Here is a 24,004-nt window from a genome sequence, read left to right as displayed (position 1 = left end):
ATACTGTTGCCCCTTCACGTCATCCTCTTGCTCTGTTGTTCCCCCTTTGCCTTGCAAGCTCTGGATACCAGAGCCTGGGAAAGTCATGATTACAGGAAGACAGTATGACAGCCTTGCAACTGAGTGATAGCAGACAGCAGCTACAGACACACTCCACTCCGTTTCCCCGCTGTTCTGACATTCAGGACTTCCGTCCTCAATGACAATGTCTTTTCTTCTTTTGTGGCCACACCACACTGTCCATCTCCTGCCAAGCTCGTGATTGTTCTAGCGATGTCCTCTCAAAATAGCTCCACTCCAGGGACAGCCTCAGCATACACTTCAAGGGAAGGGAAATGAATAACAAGGAGCTGATAGGAGCTGGGATTTCAGTCTAACTGCCAGTGTAGAAATGCAGGGTGTGTTAAGGGGGTCAGGTAAGCATGGCGCAGTATGGAAGTCCAGAAATGCACGAGACAGGTACACTATCAGGGCAGTGCTTTAAAAGGCAGGGAGAAGGGGAGAAAGCTACTCCTTGCACATCCTTATAGCCTTTTCCTGTCATTACATGCATTCATGTCCATTTGATGAGCTACATTTCCTAGAGGAGACAGTGCTGAGCTCTTTGCAGGGATAGGCGACTAACACACGTCTCAAGCTATTATAGAATTTCTCATTTCTATTGGCATATCCTATCAAGGAACATAAGTTCTATGGGGATTGGCGGTCTAGCCAAGGTGACTCATTTGAGCTGGAGAAAGAGAAAGGAAGGGAGGGGAGAGGGGATGAAATTCCATTGACTGTGTTGCATGAAATGGCCATGTTTAAATTTTATAGAGTATCTTGCTCTGACCAAGAGCCTACAAGTTTAGTACCCTTGTCCAAGGATATTAAATACAGACGAGAATCTTTTCTTCTTTTTTTTTTAACCTGCTTAAATTTCCCAAGATTCAGAACCTGTCCCAGCTGACTTTTTCTCAAACTGGCTTTTTATAAAAGATACAGAAGCAACCTGACATAGGAGAGGGAGTCCAGCAATTTAGGCAGAGAGCTTCTGGGCAGAGGCAGGAGAGTGGCACAAAGGCAGGCCACCACAATGTATGCCTCAGTCCATCTTACCTTCACTGTCTCTTTTGCCTGAATTACCCTCCCCACAACATCAACATGGTTATATAATAATAGACAGAAGAGTGCAGTGAAGATGTGGAAATAGCAGGTATTTCATTGTACTTCAGCATTGGAAACTGAGATGGAATAGCACTCAACTTGAATGTGCAAAGCCCAGGGTTCCCTTTCCAGTACAATTACCTCCAAAAGCGCTTTCTCTCTCTCTCTCTCTCTCTCTCTCTCTCTCTCTCTCTCTCTCTCTCGTGTGTGTGTGTGCGTGTATGTGTGTTTGTGTTTATGTGTTATAAAACCACTGATACAGACAGGTAATTATGCAAATATGGGGTTTAAACTAAAATTAATTTTCTCATTATTTCTTCTTACTCAAGAACAAACTATGTTTTCATTGCCAAAAAATTCAAGAAACCAAAAAAGAAGAAGAAGAAAAGGAAAGTAAAAATACTCATAATTTGAAGTAGTCCCCTTTGGCTAAATGTTTATATATGTTTGCTCTGGCAAAGCATATCCATTGCAATTTTTAAAAAGAAAATCTGACAGTCCCCATGGCTTAAAATAGCAAATGCTGTTTCTTGCTCAGTCTGGTCATAGGTGACTCTCTACCAGGGAAGACTGTGACCTGCCCCCACTCTCACCATGGAGATAGCCATCAGCAATGCTTGGACATACTTGTGGTCATCACAGCTAAGAGATTGCTACATATCCTTGGGCAGAGGCCAAAGCTACTTTTGATCACCCCTCCTTGGTGCCAGATTGCTTATAGCACAGCCCCTCCAAAGAATTATCTCACTACAAACATCAGCACCGAGGTTCTGATCCACACTTCATGTGCCCGTCTTCAGTAAATGAAGACTTTGTTCTGTGTCCTCTTCTGATTCAAGGACAGAGACCTATTGCCCTATGCAAGACCAGTTCCCCATAGCAAAGAAAGGGGAGGTGGGAAAGTGTACTCATTCCTAAAGAATTCTGTGGCACATGAAACCTAAGCCCCTTCTCTTATTGCCCAAGTCACATCCTAGCAGTTGGCGATGGTCTGGGAAAAAAGGGGGCCAGAAATATGAATGAAAAACCATAGTGAGTCCTACTCATGGTACAGTGACAGTCCCAGTGGCTGGTCTGTGTACATGTAAACTCTTAAGGACTGCATTTGTTTGCTAGATTCTCCTGAGAGCACACTCCATACCTACACATGACAGCATTGTGTCAATGGCTAATTCACTTACTTCTCCCTTCCATAACTTAGTTCTCACCATTTCTCAAACACTGCCAGTTGGAAAGGATGCTATCTCTGTGCTTTAAATGCAGCATTTCTTTTACACCCTACATTGCATTTCTTTTCAAGACACAGTGAAGAAAATAAATCAGCCTTGAACTACCAACTCAAATTCTTATGGGGATGGTGTGTGTACAGCCGAAGCTGGCTGGATCTTGCCAAATATTTGAAATCCTACAAATTGTGTCAGGTTTGCTGAACCCTGGTTCTAGCTACAAAACAGATTAGGCCGAGGGAGAAAAAAATAATAACCATGTGACCAGGCTTCAGGGCTAGGCATCAGAGGAAATCTCAGATCAGAGTCTGTTGCTGCAAGTCCAGATCTTGGGTGGTTAAGGCAGCGAGCAAGTTTGCTTGACAGTTCATCACTGATTGCTGCTGATATGTCAAGCCAAGGAAAACCCTTTGCGAGAACAAGTCAATAATCGGCAAATTAGGTACATGATTAACCTGAGACAACAAGATGCAGTTACCGCTTGGGAGCCCTGCCGAGACTTCACCTTCTCCACAATCCTGTTTAGCAAATATTAAAAATGCCTACTTCATCACTCAGACTGATGGAGCCAGGAGCCCAGTGACTTCCAGCAGCAACTTGAACGGAAGCTTGATTGCCAGGAGGTACGAGGCATGGAGCAGCATAAGACGTAAGCGGGAACCAGCAGCCCCTCGTTTACACTGAGATGCTTCTATGGCAGAAACAAACCAGTCCACAGGTTGCACAGATGGCCCTATAGAAGAGAGGTTCAAGAGACCACCGACTGCCTCGTGATCATACCAAATAAATGCAAATGTGACCGGTTGGGCCTGTGAGAATTCAAATCAAAATGAGCTGAGCAAACATTCCTTTTTGTCCTCTTCCACAGCACCCTCCTAATGACATTTTTCAAAAGCAAATTTGTGCATGGCGATTAGTGGTGTTAGCTTTTCCTGCCTCTGGCTCATTCTCATCTGTCTCAGAGCCTTCTTTGGGAAAGAAATTCTTCCCCCCCCCCCACCCCGTTCCATTTCTTCTTGCCCTGGTAAGGAGGTTTTGCCATGGTTTCAAGCTTAGGTAGGAATCTGGGATACTGAGGCAACTGATTCTCTCAACCCTCTGCCTCTACCATCCTGCTACTACCTGTCTGTCTACATGGGGCCCAGGTTTCAATGAGCTGGGCTCTTCTGGGTCTCTCCCTTGGGTACAGCAGGCCGGAAGTAATGCCAGGGCTTTCAGTCAGCCTTCTAGGACATCACAGAGCACTTTACAGAAGCTCCCAAGAATATCATCATTTCCATTGTCTGTCAAGGAGGCACGTTTCCATAACCATGTGTTTTAGAAAGATCTTGTGGAATCAGTTGCATTTTTCCCCCCGAAGGTCTGAAAGTGCATTTGGAAAGAACATTCTCAAGACACTCACAGTGGTGAACTGGTACCACCCCAATTACCACCAGATTTGGGAACACTCTCCCAGTGATTAGGAAAAATCAGCTAGAGATGCTTGGATTCAGTGGGAGGGCTGGTGTAGGGGAAGGGGGAAGGGGATTTGCAGGCAAACGCTGTGTCTTAGGAAGAGTTCTTTTCTGAGATAAAACACCATGACCAAAAGCAGCTGGGATAGGAAAAGGTTTATTTGTCTTCACATCTTGATCAATGAGTGCACACTTGCACACACACACATGCACACACACACACACACACACACACACATACACTCACGATAAACTGCATGTTTTCAAACTGTGATGCTAGCCTTTGTGAAACTCTGAAAGACAGAAGAAGCTAAGAGGACTGGGTTAGAGATACCACTGTGTCTCATAATTAGTCCAGGAAGAATACTGGAGGTTCTGGAAGTCAGGAATTTACCAATTTTCCAAGCAAAGGACTTTTATCTTCTAATAAAATCTTAGTAAGAACTCCAGGTATAAAACAAAAAAGTGACAGTTTTATTTGCATATAGTTTCTAGTTCCAAATCTGCATATATTATTATAATATTAATGTCCATGTATTTGTGTTCATCTATATACACAGTAGTCCTCAGGATCTATGGAGATTGGTCCCAGGGTGCCAACATCCTAGGATGCTGAACTTCCTTCTATATAATGACATAGTATTTGCATGAATCCTGTATAGTCTTTCATCCACTTTAAACCCTCTCTAGATAACTTATATTTCTCAACCCAATGCCAATGCTAACTGAACAGTTTTTATACCATATTGCTTAGGCAACAGCAGCAAGGGGGGATACCCTTGTTTAGTACAAATATAACTTTTTGTAAATATTTTTAGTCAGCTGCTGGTTCAATCCACGAATTGAGAAGAATGTATCTCTCATGGAAATAAACTCATTAAAGAGGTTCCCTCTAAGAATATTATAGGAGAATAGAACTGGAAATTGAAATTTTGAAGTATATGTTTTATGTATACTGTATTTCATGCTATATAACATCTCTAACATGCACAGAGAAAGAAAGAGGAGAGACAGACAGACAGACTAAAAATAAACACAATACCTTAAAATGTACTTCTTTGAATTAGTGGAAAATGGGTATTTGTTACTATGTTTCTTATACCTCTTAGCTTTTGTAGTCTGTCTTTAAGAAAGGTGACTTTGTGACACAGTTGTGTCTACTCTGAGTCAATCAAGCCTGAGCCAGATTCTGGCGATGCCTATAATCTAGACAACCTCAAGATGCAATTGATTTCATATACTTTGTTTTCTTTGCACACTTTTGACAAAAATCATAATGAATATACTTATGTGGCTGCGAATGGAAGCAGAGCTTTCTTTAATCATTTCCCTTACAGGCTGTGGATGCTCTTCAATTAAATTGATCCACAAGCTTGAAAGTGAAATGAGGGGAAATAATTATTTCAAGGTTAAATCATTTAAAATGTCTAACAACTTCTCACAACCCTTGCCTTAGTTATAAAAGGAGACAAGTCTCACTCATGCTTTAAATCCTGTCTGTGCAGCGGGGTGGGGATAATCTTACTAGGCTTGTTAGCACATGCTTGAAATTCTAGAACTTGGGAGGCTGAGGCAGGAGGATGGTGAGTTCAAGGCCAACCTGACCTCTATAGCAAAGACCCTGTTTCCAAAAAATGAGAAAGAAAAAATTTTCCATTCTGGGGCATGTGGTAAGTTCATTTGGAATTCCACTCCTGGTTTTACATCCTGACACGAGCAGGTGCCTCTGCTCCCTCTGCATTTGCTTGAGCAAGAGCCTCCGGTGCAGCTGCTTGTATGAATTTATCTGAGCAGACACACATCAGCCTGGGATCAGAAAGGAGCCTGGTGCATGTCTTCAAGCCTCTAATAAATGACAGTTACAGAAGTTCAAATCTGTGTTCAAAGATGCTCGGAGAGTCTTTGTTCTGAATCTTCACAAAAATTAAGGGCTTCTCAAACGTCCCCTAAAGTCCTTACGCGATCACATGAAAACTTTCTACACACACACACACACACTGGGTCGTGTACTTCAGGCTAGTAGCTCTGCCCACTGATGATAATCATGGCTGGTTTTATTATTGAGGGCTTCAGTGTCCCTCAGACTAATTGTTTCATACGAATTAAGTTAGTTCATTAGTTCATCCTTACAATGGCTCTATTAGTAGCACCCCCATTTGACAGATGAAAGCACACGTGTAGTCTGGGGTCACAGAGCTGCTATGTGTTGGACACGAAGGTCAGACACTTTCCTATCTGGTACTCAGTCATTCCCAAGAGCACATCTCCAGGATGTAAGCTTCATTGTTAGAGAGCAAAATTACAGCTCCTGTCAAAACTGGGAATTTCATTAAGTCAATGAAGCCCAGTGCCAGAGACCCCGTGTGTGTCTGATCCTTACAGAAGGGTCCAGTGCTTAAGGATCTAGCTTGAGAAGCTGCAACACATCAAGGCAGGGGAAATCAGAAAATTCATTGGCACGTCAATGAGGACAATTAAGAAAACATGAAAAGAGACCCTGGGAAGCTGGATGTAAGCATCCACTCTTGACACACACACACATACACACGCATACACACAGTCGCTTTTGATTGTCTTTGGTCCAGTCAGCTGAAAAGCTAGCATGCTGTTTTTGTGTGTTTCATCTACTCTAAGATTCACATCACGCCCATCTCTTGACATCTCAGAAAACAGGATGTGTTTGGCGATCGATGAGGCTGAGACAGAATGAAATATTTGGTGTCACATTTCTGTACGCATGAAAACTGAGGATTCATTCCGACAACTATCAGATATTTGCAAATATACCAAAATCTTCCTAACTATGAGATAAAGTATATTTTTTAATTAGAGTTTCCTTTTGCAAGGTAAAAGTCTTAATTATACGTTTTCCCTTTTATTAAATGCATTTGCTTCAAGTGGCCTCTTACGCCTTCCAAATATCTTCAGATAACTAGATGCTACCATTTAAATCAAGTCAATGTGGGGTTGAATCGTAATTTTTAAGACGTATAAATATAAATTTTTAAAATGGTGTTTAAATTGGCGTCCCGGGGAATGCTGGTACGGCTGTTCTAGCCACAGAGAATGCAGTACAGTGCAGTCCAAGTACGACTTCTAGCAACTCTGGACTGTGTGGCCTTGGGCAACTCACTGGCTTCTCTGTGCTTAAGGATTCCTCTCCCACCTGTAAAATGGGCATGAAAGGCATATACGCTTATAACAGTGTTGTGAGATACTAGTGAGAAAACTTTCATAAAATACCTGGAATTGTTCCAACATAGGAATGGAAGCAAACCATTAGCAAGCTTTTCAAAACTCCTGTCAGTCAAGACCCCAGAAACACTGCCTAGATCTCACTTGCCTTTTTAGATGATAGTTTGATTTGTGTTTTTCTTATTATGGTACTGACAAGGAAAATAGAAAATGCTGGTTTATTTTTAGTGGGCCTTAGTGTGCATTCCTCTTTTCTGCTCACATATTCTAAAATATGAGATCAAAGACTCAGAGAGATGGCTCAGCAGTTAAGAACACTTACTTCTCTTGAAGAGGAGCTAAGTTTGGTTCCCAGCAACTACGCTTGGCAGCCCACAACCACATTTAACTCCAGCTGCAGGGGACCTGATGCCCCCTTCTAGAATTCTTAGGGTCCTGCACTCACTCACATGCACATACAACCACACACATGGTTAAAGCTTTTTTTAAAAAAAAAAAAAACTCTTGGGCCCTCGAGATGGCTCAGCTGCTATAGTTAGTGCTACCTGCCCAGCCTGGTGGTCTGAATTTGATCCCAGGGACCTATGATAAAAAGAAAAAACTGACTCCCAAGAGTTTTCTTCTGGCTTCAACATGGATGCCATGACACGTCTGTATCCCCTGCACTAAGTAAACAAATGTAACTTAAATGTTTTAATATGGGATCAAACATTCTTTTCTTTTAAACTGTATTTCTGCCTTCTAACAGTGAGGAGGAAATCTTTCCAAATCTGAATATTCTTTCATAAAGTATTTTTTAAATGTCTTAAAAATAGTCTCAACTTAAAAAAAAAAAAGAAAGAAAGAAAAGTTAGTCAGTCCTCTGTTTTAGTATTACAAATTGTTCTCCAGTAAGCAGCTTTGAGGTCCATGTGCATGGATTTTTTTAAAACAATAATTTCCTTGTGATGAATTATTGGAGTGGAATTGCTGCTCAAAGAACTTGCGGTATGCCAAGCCTTTATAACAATGGCTTTAAGAATATAGACCCCAAGTGCTACCAGGAGCCAATCTCATATGCACCACAGAGAAGAGAGAGTACCGCTCAGGGTCAGAGGTCACGTACCCAAACCCAAGCACCTACCTGGCCTACATCTTAGCCAGTACAAGGAGAGAAGATACCCAGTACCCACCATTCTGTTTCTTTTATTACCTGGGGAATGATCTTTGTGACTGGTCACATTCCCGGTTTGTTCCTTCTCCTTAGTGACGTATTTGATATATTTTTGCATGAGACCATTCTGTTGATTGAGGAAGGGAAAAGAGCCAAATATGACATTTTTGATAAAGAGTTGGCTAAAGACAATTAGACGGGAAAGTGCCATAAATAAGACACATGTCAGCAGGGCATTGGGCAGAAGAGTGTGCACACACATGCCTGCCTCATGGTACAGCCTTTGTGCATGTTGGAGGAGACTTGGGTGGCTCATTGGTTTTACTGACCTTGACCAAAAGGCCACCTGGGTTATTTAGTCTTCAGAGAAATATCTTTCACTCTGCTCATGGACTAGATCGAAAGGCTATGTAATGAGGGCATTGCCTTATAGGACAATGAAGGAAAAAATCTGTCCATTCATAGGCTTTGCAAATGTTTACAGAATGTCTGTACTGCAGACTTGGAGATGAAAGACGTCATCATTACTTTAAGGACATAGGGTTTTGTTAAGCTAAGAACATGGGTGTTAGGAATAGAGAGGTGGCTCAGTAGGTAAAGCACTTCCTGTACAAGTAGGAAGAGATGATCTTGGACCCCCCAGTACTTATATAAAGTAAAAGACTGGTGTAGCACTGTGTACCTGTAATTCCACTACTGGGGTACAGGGGGAAAACAGGTAAATCCAGGAGAGTGAGACTGTTCAGTCGGCCAGTCTAAATGGTAAGCCAGAGATTCAGTGAGAGCGTCTGCTGCAGAAATTAAGGTGGTGAAATTATGGCGTATGTATATGCACACTGAGAAATTTCAGTGTCACTTATTGTTTTGTTTGAATGTGAACTTTCCTGTGTTGAAGGCTTGGTTCCTGAGACTAGTTTTTTTGGGAGGTGACAGGGTCATAGGAATGCCAACTCTATTGATGGATTAATCCTTGATAATTTGATAGTGGAATGGGCTATTTGTTGGTGAAGCCCAGTCGGAAGAAGTAGGTCACTGGGGCCTTTGAAAGATGACCTTGCCTCCTGCCCCTTCCTGTCTCTGCTTCATGGCCACACTGAGTCAAGCAGCTTTCCCTCACATTGCCCTTCAGTCATGATGCCCCTTGCCTTGCCACAGGCCTAAAAGCAATGGAACCAGCTACTCTGTGCTAAAACATTTGGAAGTGTGAGTCAAAATCAACCTTTCTTCCCTCCATTGACTTTCTCAAATACTTTGTCACAGCAATGTAAAAGTGGCTAGCACTGATGACAACATCAAGTGGGGAGGGCTGTGAGGTCCAGCCTGGGGCAAAGGAGACCAGACACTGCAGCTTTCCTGGGCAGAGTTTGAATTTTACCTCTGCCATGCAGTAGCTGACATGTGCACAGATTCGCCTCTCTAGATTCCGTTTCAACATCCACAACACCAGGACCATTCCTCATCAGGCTGCTGTGAGAATAAATGAGAGAACGCCCCACAAATAGTAAGCACCCTACAGAGATCAATCAATCAGTCTAACTGGCTTGCAGTCCTCACTCCGTGCTCTCAGGTAGCCTAGCAACCAAGGGCTCTACAGGGAGGATGGCTGGGCCTCTGGCCAAAGCTGGTACTGATATGAAAACTGAGTTTTCAACGGTCCTTAAGGCTCCAGTCTGGATGGCGGTGCTCAGGATCTGCCTACTAGATCAAGTGACTCTTATCTCTTCCCATCCTCCTACAAATACATAAGCAAGTAGAGTTAGGTACCTCTGTGGTATCCCTACCCAGAAGCCTCAGGACACTTCTCTCAGAATGGGTGGAGAGTAGGCTTCCTGAAAATACTGTATTCTCGGAAGATCCTCGGAGCTTATGCCATATATCATTTGCTCTGTCCATCAGCCAGTCAATACCTGTTAGCTATTGTTACTCCTAAAGGGCTGAGAATACAGCAGGTCATGGGACATAAGTCTAGGATCCTTCCAGCCTGAGGGGGATTACAGAGTGGTCTCTGGGAGGAGCAGCCACCCGAGATGAACTGTGGAAGGAATGCTAAAGCAAGCGTAATGATGGGAGAGAGGAAAAAGTTCTTTCTAAGCAGAAGATAAATGAAGATGTATCTTTGGGTGTAGACAGGAATGGCGCTTTACAAAATGCTCGCTCTTTATTTTGGTTTTTGCAGTTCTGAGAAGTCTAACCCAAGGCCTCAGCCATGCCAGGCAAATGGTCCACTGCTGAGCTATGTCCTCAACCCACTGTCATCTTCTTTCTTGAAACTGCTGGGGTTAGTTGTTGTCGTTGGGGGAGGGGAGGATTGTAGTGGTTGCCTGTTTTGGTTTTTCCAGAGTTTCTCAGTGTATCCCTACCTGATTTTGAACTTACTTTGTAGAATCAAGCTGACCTCAAACTCACCTGCCACTGCCTCTGCTTCCCAAGTGTTAGAATTTAAAGCATGCACCACCGTGCCCCCCCCACCGAAAATGCTGTTTCTTAGCCCCAGCTCATATGTAGGGTGCAGTTTTTTTTTTTCCTGAACTGTGTCTTGCAAGCTGGAAGTGTGGAAAGGATATCCTCTCTGGGAATCTCATAGCTGTAACCCCATGTAGAGTCGGTACAGATTTATAGATTCAGACCTAGATATACAACCCGCTTTTTGTATGTTTTGTTTGTTGGTTTCTTTGTTTGTTTTCGAGACAGGGTTTCTCTGTGTAACCCTAGCTATCCTAGAACTTTCTCTGTAGACCAGGCTGGCCTCAAACTCAGAGATCTGCCTGCCTCTGCCTCCCAAGTGCTGGAATTTAAAGGTGTGTGCCACCACTGCCTGGAGAATATATCTCTTTTTAAAGGAGAAAGCATATGAGAACTCTAGGTCCCCTGAGTAACCTGAAACTGGGAGCATAAACACATTTTTAGTTAACTTACAAAGTGATGGGTCTTTGTACAGAATTTTCATACTTATCTGCCATTATACTTCATTTTCATTTACCCTCTTTCTGCTTCCTCCCCAACTCCCTTCTTCCTGCCCACTTCTTTCCCCAAATAACCATCTTCAATTTTTGTACCTCCTTTATTCCATTGCTCGTTCTTCCTCTAGTACTTAAGATCTCTTCTCCACCACCATCTCTCTCTCTTAAGGTCCCTTTTCTTCTTTCACAGCATACACACACACACACACACACACACACACAAATTTAAATCTACAATCTGCAAATAAAAACATGTAGTATCTGTCTGAGTGTGGTGTTTGTTGTATGACAGTGAATTCTAGTTCTAGACATTTTCTTACAAATACTATGATTTCATTTTTCTTGTCAATGGAAAAAAATCCATTCATCCGGTAATGAACGTTTAAGCTGATTGATTCTTAGGCACTGTGTGTAGTGTGGCAGTAAACATGAATGCAGAAGCTCATGGACTTGGGCTCCTTTGGTTACATTCCCCAGAGAGGAAGAGTTGGGTCACACGGTAGCTTCTATTTTAAAGCTATCTGTTTAATGTTCTTAGGAAACTCATACTGACTTCCATAGTGCCTACATAAGTTGACATTTCCCCCAGCAGTGTAGATAGAGATCTTCCTTCCCTGTATCCTCTCCCGCATTGTTGTGATTTGTTTTCTTGATGAGAACCATTTCCAATTGAGATGGAATAGAATCACAATACAATTTAATTTGCATTCACCTGATGGCTAAGGGGGTGAAGATGAAGAGAGAGAGAGAGAGAGAGAGAGAGAGAGAGAGAGAGAGAGAGAGAGAGAGAGAGAGAGAGAGGTTTATTGGCCATTTGTATTTACTCTTGAAAATTTTCTATTTGGCTCATTGGCTGTTATCTATTTGATTGTTTTTCAATTTATTTATTTTTATTTTATGTACACTGGTGTTTTGCCTGGATGTCTATCTGTACAGAGATGTTGGATTCCCTGAAACAGGATTTAGAGACAGTTGTGAGTTGCCATGTGGTTGCCAGGTCCTTTGGGAGAGCAGCCAGTGCTTTTAACCACAGAACCATTTCTCAAGCTCCTGTTTGAACATAGGTGTTTTTTTTTTAAATAAAAATTTCAAAACATATTTTTAACATAGAAATGCTCTGTCTGCATGTGCACATGCATGCCAGAAAATAGCATCATTATAAATGGTTATAAATGGTTATGAACCACCTTGTAAGTGCTAGGAATTGACCTCAGGACCTCTGGAAGAGATTATTTTTGGTGTTGTTTAATTTTTGCAGTTCATTGTGTGGGCTGTCTCTGGTGGCTAGTCTCTTTTGATGCTGAAATGTTTAGATTTTGTGTAATTTCATTTGTAAATATTTGGATAATTTTGTATTCTCTTGGAGTGTTTTACAAGAAGTCCTAGCATAACTCTGTATCTTGAAGTATTTTTCTCTTTTTCCTGTATATTAATCAAAGCTATTGCATTATAGTTTCCTTTTACTTTTCTGGTTTGGTGTGAGGATAATACTGGCCTTATACAATGAGTCTGGTGATGAGAATTCCCTTTGTATTTTGTGAAACACTTTGAGTAATATTGGTTTTAGCTTATCCTTAGTGATTTGGTAGAATTCAGCAGTGAAACCACCATTTTTTTCTTTATAGGGAGATTTTTTTTTTAATAGCAAGGGAGGGTATTGAGACAGGTCCTCAAATAGGACAATCTGTCCTCAGACTCACTTTGTAGCTGAGGATGATCCTGAAATCCTAAACCAGCTTCCTACACCTCCCAAGGGCTGATTATAGGCAAAAGTTACCACATACAGCTACGAGAAAGCATCTTTATTTTTTAAAAAATATGATTTTCATATTAAAGCAGATGTATTATTTTGACATTATTTATTTATGTTATTAGCCTAACAGGCTTCCTCATGAAATGTTTACACCCACACCTCTGAAATTTAGGTTGACTCTTTCTCTACCCATCCTCCCCATCCTCCGTCACTTGCACCTCAGTGCTCCTCCCTCACTTCCATCTCATGTGCTCCTACTCTCCTCCCTACCACTCTCCTGTAAAGCTTCCTTTTGCTCCTCCTACAGCGCCCTTTCCAGTTTCACAGCATACTCACACGTTAGTTTCCTTCTCTGCTCGGTAGCATTCCATTGTGTATAGATCCACATGTCCATCTCTTGATGGTGTTGGCTGCCTTTTTCTTGCTATTATGGGTAGAACAGCAATGGACATGGATGAGCAAGAATCTCTCTAGTACAACATAGAGTCCTTTGGATGATATCATGTAGTAACACTACTTTTTGCTTTCTAAGAAACCACCATGTCAACTCAGTAATAGTTCTACCGGTTTACACTTCTGGCAAGATTGTGAATTCTTTTTCCACTCCCTCTCCAAAATATGTTGTCTTTCATTTTCTTTGTGGTAGCCATTCAGACCAGGTAAGATAGATCATGGAATAGTTTTCATCTGCATTTCATCAATGACTAATGATGTTGGATACATTTTAAAATTTATTTTGAGAACTCTTGCTTCAGCACTGTAGTATATTTTTATTGGGTTTCTGTTTTTCCTTTTTATTAAATTCTAGGTATTTCTCCTCTGTTAAACATATAGCTGGCAAAGGTCTTCTCACATTCGGTAGGCCACTATTGCACTGTTAACTTTCCTTTGCTATATAGATGCATTTTAATTTAATGAGGCCCTATTTGTTAGCAATTGGTCTTATCTCCTGAGGGACTGGGTACAAATTCAGAAAGTCCTTCCCTATGTCTACATCTTGAGTCGTCTCTCTCCTTTTTTCTTCTAGCATTTTCAGAGTTATGGGCATTACATTGGTTTGCTTGGACTTGGGTTTCCTTTAAAGTGAGAGAGGACTTTTCTTCATTCTTATTCTTTACCTGTGGATATCCAGTTTTTCATCATTATTTGTAGAAGAAGCTGTCTTTTCTCCAATGAGTACTTATTCTTCTTTGTAAAAAAAAAAAAAAAGAAAGAAAGAAAAAGAAAAAAATCGACGGCTGCCTAAAGCTCAGGGAACATTACAAAAGAGAGGGACAGAAAGATTGTGAGAGCCAGAAAAAACAGGAAGTTTGCTGTGAGACTGTGTCCCCAACAAATGTCAAAAGCTATACCCACAGTGTCACCAACATGACCACCCAAACCTAAGCTAAACAAGGATAACAACAGACACACTAACATGGATGGGGTAAAGCACATGATGCCTGACCTGTACACAAAGAACTAATGAAAGCTCAAAATGGAAGACATAGTCTTCCCCAGGGAAGAGTAACCAACTGTTTATCCACTACCAAGTGATCAGCCCTGAAAATATACATGCAAGTAAATCATACAGACTGAGAACTTTATACTTATATATTTGCGTGTGTGTGTGTGTGTGTGTGTGTGTGTGTGTGTGTAGTAATAATTCATGAAAAAAGAGGTCTTGAATTTGAAAGAGAGCAAGGAGGAGTATATGGGAAGCCTTGAAGGGAGAAAAGGGAAGGGCAAAATGGTGTGATTATATTATAATCTGAAAACTAAGATTAGTAATAAATAGTCAAAACAGTTCTTCCCTTGCTTCTTTTCACCCATGCCATTCTGCTTCTGTAATTATGGCTCTATGCTGTAGTTTGAAATTGGGAATGGTGATACCTTCAGTGCTGTGCTTTTTGCTCAGGGTTGCTTTGGCTGCCTGAGTTCTTTTCTGCTTCCAGGGGAATCCTGAGACTGTTTCTGTAGTTCTGTGAAAAGTGGTTTTGACATTTTGGTAGAGATTGGACTGAATATGCAGATTGCTTTTGGTAAGATAGCCGTTTTCACAATGTTGAGACTTTCAGTACATGAAAACAGGAAGTCTTTCCATCCTCCAGTGTCTCCTTCAATGCTCTCTTGAGTATTTTAAAATTTTAATAATAGAGGTTGTTCAGATCTTTGGGTGATTCATTCTCAGATATTTTTTTGGAGAAAAATTTAATGAGATTGTTTCCTTAATTTTTTCCACTGTATTTTTGGCATTGGAATATATTAAGGCTACTAATTTTCTATGTTAATTTTATATTCTGCCAGTTTTGCTTAAACAAAGATGCTGTCTTAGTTATTTTCTATTGCTATAATGAGACAACATGACCAAGTCAACTTATAGAAGAAAGAGTTTATTGGGAGTTTACCATTTCTGAAGTTTAGAGTCCATGACCACCATAGTAGGAAGCATGGAAGCAGGCCCCAGGCATGGTACTGGAGCAGTCACTGAGATATTGCATGTTGAGACACAACCATAATGCAAAGAGAGAGAGAGAGAGAGAGAGAGAGAGAGAGAGAGAGAGAGAGAGAGAGAGCGCTATTAGAGAATGACATAGACTTTTTAAACCTCACAGCCTACCCCCAGTGACACAACTCCTCCAACAAGGCCACACCCCCCAAATTCCTTCCCAAACAGTTCCACCAACTAAGCCTATAAGCCAAATGGGGCCGTTCTCATTCACTGCCACAGAAGCTCTGCTATTTATGCATCTTTACTTGCTTTTCTGGTCTTGTTGCTGCAGCTGAGAATTCTAGCACTATATTTAATAAGAGGGGAGAAAATAGACACTCTCCTCATATTCTTGATTTCAGTGGGAATGTTTTGAGTTTTTCCCCTGTTACATACAATGATGGCTCTATATTTGTCATAAATAGTCTTCATTATGTTAAGGTATGTTCTTTATATTCTCAGTTTCTTTAGGACATTTAACATGTAGAGGTGTTGGATTTTTCCAGAAAGCCCTTTCTGAATGTTGAAATGACTATGTGCTTTCTGTCCTTGGGTCTATTTATGAGATATACTACACTTATTTATTTGTATATGTTGAACTATGCCCCACATCCTTTGGCAAAGCCTACTTGGTCACGATAAGTAACATTTTGATGTATTATTGAATTAAAATCACAGATATTTGTTTCAATTTTTTGTAACTATGTTCATCAGTAACATTGGTTTATAACTTTCTTGTTATGTTGTTATCCGAGTTTCAGGATAATACTGGCTTCATAAATAGAGTTTGGTACTGTTCCTTCTTTTCCTGTTTTTGTGGAATAGTTTGAGAAGCTTTGGTGTCAGTTCTTGGAAGGTCTGGTAGAATTCAGCAATGAATCCATCTGGGCCCCAGCTTTTTATAGTTGGGAAATTTTTCATTACTCCTTCAATCTCACTGCTTCTTATAGATCTTTTTAAATTATTTATCTCATCTTGGTTTAATTTTGGTAGATCATATGCATCTAGAAGTTCATCCATTTCTTTTAGATTTTCCAATTCAATGTAATATATGTTTTTAGGATATGTCATAGTGAGTTTATGAAATTCTTCAGTAATTGTTATGATGGTTCTAATTTTATCTATAATTGCATTCATTTTGGTCTCCTCTCTCTTTTGCTTAGTTTGGCTAAGGGTTTGTCACTTATAAGAACCAAAATTTTATTTGATAAATTCATTGTACTATTCTTCTCCCTTCTACTTTATTAATTTCTATCCTAACCTTTTTCACACAACATGTATTAATCTTGTTGTTTGATAATGTCATATATACATATATGATGTCTGATTACTCTCTTCACCGTTGCCCCCTCTTCTCTACCTCCCATCCCTAATAACTCTTCTCAACTAGTCCCTTTCCCAGGTACATAATGTTTACTTTTGTTTTGGGACCTATTAAGTTTTAACAGAGGCCACCTGTGTGACCATTGGGTTAGCGGTATCTGGCAGAACCTTGTGGAGTCATTGGTGGACAGAGAACTGAAAGCAAGGATTTCTATCAGTAGCAAATAGTTGAGCAGAGGGAGGTAGGGCCTCATGACTCTCTCTTCTCTCCATGCCTGACTCTTTTGTAGACCTAGTGGAGGCATTTACAGCTGCCAGGAGGTCATGGTTCCAATGGCTATGTCTTTCCAGGTGACATTTTTCAGCCCTTTTCTTCTGGCTCTTTCATGCTTTGCTGCCCCTCTTCTTGCAGTGTTCCCTGATCCTTAGAGAGAATAATATAAATAAATGTCTTCTGATGAGCACTCATACATCACTTCTGTATGTGTGTATCATATCAACAACTTGTGCAGCCATGATTTTCTTCATTCTCCATCATTTACTAGAAGGAGAGGCTTCACTGATTAAGAATTAGAGTGGCTTTGTCTCTGGGTAAATATTATAAATATTTAGATGTCAGCTTAACAATATATCAATATACCTAAACAGCTGTATTCAGTTCCTCCTAAAGCCTATGGTCTTCCCTGTTATGTTTTAAAAATTGGGTTTACAATACCAAACGTAGCTTATTTCCTATGGAGTGAGTGTAAAATCAAGTCAGAGAATGCTTAGTTACCCCAGTAATGGTAGTGCCATTATTGCACTTGCTCTCATAGATCATAGGATTCATGGCTGGGTAAGACCCAATGGTGCCTTTTCTCTCCTAAGAGCCTACATAGCACCATTCAGAATTTCTTTATTTCTTTCTTGATTTCTTCAGTTACCCACTTATCATTCAATAATGGGTTATTTAATCTCCATGTGCAGAAGTTTAGGGTTTAACTACATGATAGAGCATTTGCCTAGCATGCTCAAGGCCCGTGACCTGGTCTCTAGGACTGAGAAAGGAAAATATAAAGGAAAAAAGAAAAAAAATCGCAGTAAATTAATCTCCTGGGATTTGTATACGTGTTATATTTTCCTCTTGCTGTTGATTTCCAATTTTATTCTATTGTGAGCAGATAGACTACAAGGAATTATTTCAACTTTACTATGTTTGTTAAGATTTGCTTTATGTCTTAATATGTGGTCTATTTTAGAGACCGTTTCATGGGTAGCTGCAAATGTATATTCTGCAGTGTTTGGATGGAATGTTCTATAGATTTCTATTAAATCTATTTAATCTATGATTTTATTTAATTGAAATAATTTGCTTTTCTTCTCCTCCTCCTCCTCTTCCTTCTTCTCCTGTTTTTTTTTTGATGACTTGTCTATTGGTGAGAATAGGGTGTTAAAGTCAATCACTATTAATGTGCTAAAATTAAACTGTGGCTTCACCTCTAATAGTGTTTATTTTATGAAATTAGTTACATGATGTTTGGTGCATGTATTTTACAATAGCAATGTCCTCATGGTAGATTGTTCCTTTAATGAGTATGAGGTTACTTTCTTACTAGCTTGGGCTTGGTCATGAATGTCCTTACTTTGTGCTCTCTAGAAATGGCCTAATTTGTCCCTCAGTTTCAAAGGATAGCTTTTTTTTTTTAACAGTTTTCTACTTTCAAGACTTGAGATGTATTGTTTCATACTTCCTAGCTTTTAGGGTTGCTGCTGAGTGGTCTGATATTATTCTGATATGCTTGCAATTTTGACTCTTTTTCATATTTGACTATAGTATCTCATGAGGAGACGCCTCTTTAATCATGTCTATGGTGTGTTAAATGCTTCTTGCATTTGGATGCCCATTTTTTCTCCAAAGTTAAGTAATCTTCTGCTATAATTTTATTAAATAAAATATCTATGCCTTTAATTTTATCTCAGCACTTTACTGTATCTTGTAGAGTTTTAAGTTTGGTATCTTGATTGTATCCTAGAGTTCTTAGATGCTATAGTTGTACTCTTTAATTTATGTTCTTTGAATGTAATATTTTCCTACCCTTGTCACTCATCCCTGTTTTTTTTTTCTGCTTGGAAAAATCTTCTGATCATGCTTTTCAACTTTTTTTTTTTAATTTATTTAAGTCATTGAGTCTTACACTTGTTTTTTCCCAAGTTCTTTGCTATATTTTTAATCCCATGATGCTGGCTTTTCCATCCATTACCTCATCATTGGATGGCCTTTTGTCTATGTTGCTGAGTTTCCTCTCTGGACTCTTGAATGAATACACATGCATCTGTGTAACCTCTCTGAGGTCACTGATCAGTTTTACTAGTAAACATCTTCATCCATTTTCTTACCTACTTTAGCATCTTTTAATTTGATAGTTGAGTTATTATCTTTGGGAAGAGTAATCTTTCTTCATGTTTTCCTGTATTCTGTGTTATGGTTGGCTCTTCTGTTAATTTGAATGTTTCTTCTGGTTTTATTTGGGGGGTATTCTTACTGCATGCTCTTGTCTTGAGTCCTTATTCCCCCATGTCACTCAGAGAGAAGAAAATGAACAGCTATGCAACACCAAACTCCAAGCCTGATGGAGAAAAACAGGTATAGTTAACTAATGCCCTACATTTTATGATCACAACAAAGTAAATGGTAAAAACCACTGCAGAATGTGCTATGAAGCTCAAACTTATTTAAGAGAGTTGTAAAAAGAGTAAGTAAGTGAAATAAAGGAATGGGAAAGGAAGGTAAAAAGAAAAATGGAGGAAAATATTTGAGGGAAAGAGAAAAGATTAGGAAAAAGAATAAAACAAAAATCAAAACTAAAGATAACCCAACATATGAATACTTGTAAATAAATGAATGTAAGAAGGAATTAAAGATAGAAACAAAATAATTTTTCAAGATAAAAGAGTAGAATAGTATAAAATGTGGAACTTTGCCAAAGGGGAAAAAAAGGAAGGAAACAAATTATTTGAAGGAAAGGGAGAAAGGCTTCCTAATAATGAAAAGGGTGTTTAGAAAATTATATGAATGAATGGAAGAAATAAAGCTTTAAAAACAATTTTTAAAGATTATAAAGTAAAAACACAGCTGAAAGTATGGCTAAAGGGGGAATGGGTAAACACATGGGAGCAAAAAGAAAATGAAGAAAGCAAACAGAAGTGCTAGAGTTGCTTCTTCATAGTTCTAGAAACTTGAAAGCTTCTGGTTCTGTGTATGGAAGGATAGATAACATGGGAATCAGTTGATCTTCTCAACTTTTGTCCTTATGATGGCATATGCTGGTGCTGAGCTAGTACTGGACAAGTGCCTGGTGTCCACTGGACTACCTGTAGGGCCTGTAGTAGCTTCCCTTCTTCCAATTTCTGCTGGCCTTACTTAGCTATGCAGCTGTGAGCTGGGCAGTTTCTTCTCCCATATGCCTGAGGAGGCTAATATCTGAGTTCAGGGATATCTTCTACATGCATTGGGAGTGTGGGAAGCAACTACTCTGCATAGGTAAGGATGACAGGTCTTTACCCCCAGGATCTCCTAAATATTAATCACCCAGCACTTCTGAGTTCCCAGACTCTCCAACAGTGAAAAGCAGAGAGTTGGAGCCAGAGGCTAACCACATGCTGACCTCTGGTCTACCAAACTCCATTGTTATTCTCAGTTGATGAGACTGCTCTGGACACCAAAGGTAGATTCATGCAACTTTCCGAACCAAGCTTCCTACTAACCCTCTGGTTTTTTTTGTTTGTTTGTTTTTTTTTAGCTTATCAGCTCCCAGGCCTCCCATTTTTCACAGCTGTTCCAAGGGCTGTCTTGGGGTTGTTTCCATCTAAATTCAGGCTCTCGCATTTGCATCTCTTCCAGGATATTTGTACCAGGCCCTCAGGGTAGCATAGTTTTAAACACTAGAGTCCCTCTAGACAGTTAGTGCCTTTATAGTGCCCTTTCATTCAAACCAAGTAGCATAAATGGAATTCCTTTCCTTGCTCCCCCATTGCTTAAAGGAATCACTGTCTTACTAAAACCCATAACTAGGTTTAAGGTTTGTGAGGGCCATGGGCTTATCCTAAGGGTAGAAACTGCCATCTATCATCTCCAGCAGTTTTCAGGTGGAGTCCTTAATGTCTTTATGTATAGAACTGTATTATAAGAATGTTCGGGCCATTTCTTTTCCAATTTGCCTTCTCTTGATCTCCTTCAATTTTCTTATTGCTCTAGCTAAGACTTAAGCTCTATGTTGAACAGATATGGAGAGAATAGATATCCTAATCTTGTTCTCGACTTTAATAGAAATACTTGGGAATTTTTCTCCATTTAGCATGATTATTGGCTGAAGGCTTGTTGTATATTGCCTTTATTATGTTGAGATATATCACCTGTATCCATGGCTTCTCCAGTACTTTTTACCATGAAAAGATGTTGGATTTTGTCAAATCCAATTTCTGCATCTCATGAGATGATCATATGGCCTCTTTCCTTGAGTCTGTTTACATAGTAAATTCCATCTATTGATTTCTGTATGTTGGGCTATATTTATACATCTTGGATAAAACAAGTTTGATCATAGTAAATAACCTTTTCAATGTGTTCATAAATTCAATTTGCAAGTGTTTTACTAAGTTGTTACACCTTTGTTCATCAAAGATATTGGCCTATAATTTTCGTTTTCTTTTCTTTCCTTTTATTTTTGTTTTTGTTTTTATTGTTTTGTTTCTGTTTGGTTTGGAATCAGAGTAATACAGGCTTCGTAAAAAGAATTACTTGGCAGTGTTTCTTGCTTTTCTATCTTATAGAATAATTTGAGGAATATTGTTACTTCTTTGAAGGTCTGGTAGAATTTTGTGTTGTATCCCTCTGTCTCTTGTCTTTTTTTTTCAGTTGGGAAATTTTAACTTACTGCTTCCTGTCTCACTGGTTGTTATAGGTCTGTTTAAATTATTTACTCCATCTTGATTTAATTTTATTTTTATAGTCTGTCCTTAAGATTCTCTGGATTTCCTCAGTATCTACGCTAAAGTTTATTTTCTTCCTTTCTAATTTTACTTATGTGGGTTCGCTCTTCCTTTCCTTTGTTTACTTTGACTAAAGGTTTATCAATTTTGTTAATCTTTTCAAAGAAGCAACTCTTCATTTCATTCACTCTTTGTAATTTTTTTCTATTTCATTCAACAGCCTTGAGTTTATTTCTTCCCATATATTCTTTTAGGATGTTGTTTATACTTGTTTCTCTTAGCCCTTCAGGTGCATTATTAAATTAATATGTCATCTCTCCAGTTTTTATATAGGCACTTAGTGCTATAAAGTTTTGTCTTAGGGCTTCATTAATTGTGTTTCATGGATTTTTGACATATTGTATTTTCATATTCATTCAATTTTAGATTTTAAAAAAAATGTCTTTCTAGATTTCTTCCTTGACACAATTTTCACACAATAGTATGTTGTTTAGTTTCCATGAATTTATGTATTTTCTGCAGTTATGTAGTTTCTATTGCAGTTGTTATTCAGTTTCATTCCCTTGTGGTCAATAGGAATGCATGATATGATTAAATTTTTCTAAATTTGTTGAAACCTGCTTTTTGTCCTATCTTGTGGTTGATTTTGGAGAAAGTTCTGTAAGCTATTAAAAAGAAAGTGCAATCTTTAGTGTTTGAGTGGAATGTTCTATAAAAATCCATTACATCCATTTGGTTTCTGATGTCATTTAACTCTAGGATTTCTCTATTTAGTTTTGTTCAGATGAGCTGTATATTGTTGAGAGTTGGGTACTAAGGTTACCCACCATCACTGTGTTGAGATTAATCTGTGGTCTTAGAGTTAATAGTATGTTTTGGGTTTTTTTTGTTTGTTTTTGTTTTGTTTTGTTTTAATGAAATTAGGTGTCCCTGTGTTTGATAAATTTTAGAAATGTAATACCTTTTGGTGGAATTTTTCTTTATTGAGTATGAAATGTCCTTCCCTTTCTCTTCTTGAAGTTCATTTATGTCATAGAGTAGAATAGCTCTACATGCTATACCTTTTTCTATCTTTTTACCCTGATGTGGTATCTATCAATGGTGAGGTATGTTTGTTGAGAGTATCAGAAAGATGGATTCTGTTTTCCAACCCATTTTTTAGCCTACTACTTTTTATTGGGAGAATTCAGCCAGTATTAAATTAAATTAATATTGAGCTGTTATTAAACATTATTATTAATTCTTGATGTTTGGTTGTAGTGGTACTGTCTTCTTAGACATTTTCTGATTAACTGCTCTGGAATTATTTACTTATTTCTCACGCTCTCGAGTATGTTAAGTCCTCTGTGTGTGTGTGTGTGTGTGTGTGTGTGTGTGTGTGTGTGTGTGTGTCTCAGATTTATTTATTTACTCTGCCTACATGTATGCCTACACATCACCAGAAGAGGGCACCAGATCTCATTATGAATGGTTATCAACCACCCTGTGGTTGCTGGAAATTAGACTCAAGACCTCTGGAAGAACAGCCAGTGCTCCAAAGGCCTCAAGTCCTCTCTTAAAACAAAATATTGCATTTAGTATCCTCTGTAGAGCTAACTTAATGAACATAAATTCTCCTTTTAACATAGAAATTTTGGTTTTCTCCTGGGATACAATTCATTATTAATTTATTTATTTTATGTATGTGGTTATTTTGTCTACACATATGTCTACACACCAAAAGAGGACATAGGATCCCATAGGACTATAGTTATAGACAGTTGTGAGCCACCATGTAGGTACTAGGAATTGAACTCAGGACCGTTAGAAGAGCAGCCAGTGCTCTTAACCCCTGAGTCATCTCTCCAGACCCCACTGGGTAAAATAATATAAGTTGGCATCTGTAGTCTTTCAGAACTTGTAGATCATTAGTCTAGGCTGCCTGGCTTTTAAAATCTCCAGTGAAAAGGTCAGGTGTTACTCTGATGGGCCTGCCTTATATGTGACTTGGTCTTTCTCTCTTAAAGTTTTCCATATCCTTTCTTTTTCTGTGCACTTAGTGTTTTGATTATTAGGTGACATGGGAACTAGGTGACCCTGTCTGTTTGGTGTTCTATATTTCTATAGCACCTTGATAAGTGCAAGATTTATGAAGTTTTTTTTTCTATGATTTTGTTGAAAATATTTTCTGTGCTTTTGACCTAGGTTTTTTTTCTCTTTCATCTATCCATTCATAGATGTGGTCTTTTTATAGAATTTCTGCATGTTCCATTCCTGGTTTTGTTTGTCTAGATTTAACACATTTTATTTAACTGAGTGATCCAATCCTCTACTTGGTCTTTGAGACTTTCTCTCTTCCATTTAATCTAATCTATTG

General features: G+C 39.1%; 1 protein-coding gene across 5 annotated transcripts in view; it reads left to right on the top strand.

Annotated features, from left to right (window-relative positions):
- Tenm2 (teneurin transmembrane protein 2) overlaps positions 1–24,004 on the top strand; it is a 939,787-nt gene that overhangs the window by 743,039 nt on the left and 172,744 nt on the right. The window lies entirely within an intron of this gene.

This window comes from Grammomys surdaster, unplaced genomic scaffold, assembly GCF_004785775.1.
Source record: "Grammomys surdaster isolate TR1022 unplaced genomic scaffold, NIH_TR_1.0 126121, whole genome shotgun sequence".
Classification (NCBI taxonomy): domain Eukaryota; kingdom Metazoa; phylum Chordata; class Mammalia; order Rodentia; family Muridae; genus Grammomys; species Grammomys surdaster.
The sequence above is the reverse complement of the archived record's forward strand: the minus strand, read 5'-3'. Positions and strand labels throughout refer to the sequence as shown.